The sequence below is a fragment of the Scyliorhinus torazame genome, chromosome 28 (genome assembly GCF_047496885.1).
Source record: "Scyliorhinus torazame isolate Kashiwa2021f chromosome 28, sScyTor2.1, whole genome shotgun sequence".
Classification (NCBI taxonomy): Eukaryota; Metazoa; Chordata; class Chondrichthyes; order Carcharhiniformes; family Scyliorhinidae; genus Scyliorhinus; species Scyliorhinus torazame.
The window spans coordinates 25702249-25704239 of NC_092734.1; positions in this window are offsets into that span (position 1 = coordinate 25702249).

The following is a 1991-nucleotide window of genomic DNA, read 5'->3' on the forward strand; positions in this document are numbered from 1 at the left end:
TGAACGGGGTCTCGATTTATGATGTCACCTGACACCTCAGTTTAGGTTACATATTTGAGTTCTGGAAGTTGGCCTGAGCCATATCGAGTTCTTTCATCATTCTGCAGACATCAGTCAGATCATCCCTCCATCTATAATCCAAGGGAAAATAGGTCAGGTTCATGCAACCATTCTCATCATTTGACCCCGAGCAACTTGCATCTATGTTGTGCCTCTAGCGTAGGAAAATATCCCAAGATGCATCACATGAACACAATCAGGCAAAAATAGGCGGTGATTTGTATAAGCTGTGTGTCAATTTTGGGTGGAACTCCCCCAAGCCCCCTTCAGTGGTACTGAAGGCCGGGGGGGCAATATGGCGGGAGGCCCAGAAATTGGTTTCATGTCAGTGTGAATTCACAGCGGGATCTTCCGCTATGGTCAGTAAACCCACCAGAGGCCTGAGGGAACCTCATTTGCATCCTGTTAATGGGATGCAGGTAAAAGTCTGACCCTCCCCCCACAACAGATTCTCCTTGATGTTGTAGGGAAAACGCACTTGCCGTGCGATGTCGGAACCCGCTTCAACAATGCCAGGGGCTACCTCTGAAGTTCGGGGTGAAGGTCGCCTGTAACCCTGGACCACCACAGCAGTGGGTGGCGGGAGCATCTGCAGGTAGATCCCCCAGTTTGGGTGTCCTGGAGCTGGCCTCTCTTCCAGCCTCGGAATGTTCCTGGAGATCCATCTTCATTCTAAGGCGGTCCATCTTCCGGCCTTCGAAGATCTCCCGGAAACCTATCTTCGTTTCCCACAGGTTGACCTTCTTCCTTCAATAATGGGCTGGTGATGTTGGGCGCCTTTGCAATGTGGCACCTGGACACGTTGAGGGACACCGCGCCATCCAGGCCTGACCCGCAACTGAGTACGGCGTAAAACATGCGGGTGGATAATTAATGAGGTGGGGGCTGGGCGATTTGCCGCATTTGCAGGCCAACCCCGATAAGGGGAAACGCTTCATATTCTCCCCCCCCCCTACCATGGGACTTAGTCTTGCAATGTGAGAATTCAACTCAATGTCTCTTTCCACTGCCATGGAGGGACACTTCCATTTAACAATCCTTCTGTTTCCTGTCAAACGTGATATAAGTCTTGTGGAGTTAAATAATTAAATTAATCTTGGTGAGTCTCCAATGGCCCGTCTGAGGGAGGATGCTTTACCCTAAGTGCATGGGCTTTGTTTGTTAACCTACTGGACCGCCTGGCCCCCTAACTGGGAAGAGGGCCAGTCTAATTAGCCTCCTCTGTCAATGGAAGGACACATTTACAGACGAAAGAACTGTTTTGAAAACAATGACGCAAATCAAATTTTGATTCATATGTGGAATGCGCAATTAATACTGATGAAATAGAAGCAATCAGTTAATCTTCATTAGAGCAGACAGTTATAGCTTGCAATATCAGTGCGCCTCCGCGCTGTACACAGATTCAAGGTTATTTATGCCCCGATTGAAGAGAGTGAAAGGGTATCTGTGAATACAATTTTTTTAAATGTTGGTGATACTGGAAAAAATAAACTGTGACCACTGGAGTTTATTCCATTCGACTGGCCTGCTTTTTTCCAATTGTAGAATCTTGTCTCTTCTTTTTTCGGGTGATGCATGCACTGAAGACTGAGAGATAATGTTGAGGGGTCTGTCCTTTGTACTAATTCCATCTGCTATCTGGTACGCAGCTCACACCAGCACTGGGTCAGGAGTGAGTCTGATACAGGGCAATACCTGAATTCCTCTTCATCTGGGGTGGGGGTGGGGGCCATAAGAAATGGATTTGCAAGAGCATTTCCAGAGCCTGCAGATGCAGATTAGAAGTGAACGAATGCTCTTCTTCACAGGAAGAATGCACAGGCTGACATGGCTCTGACTGTGGACTCGCATGGTTAAAAAAGAAAGGGGAGCAATGTATCAGATTATCACAGGACACTGCCCAGCCTTGCATTTCTTTAGCCTTGTTT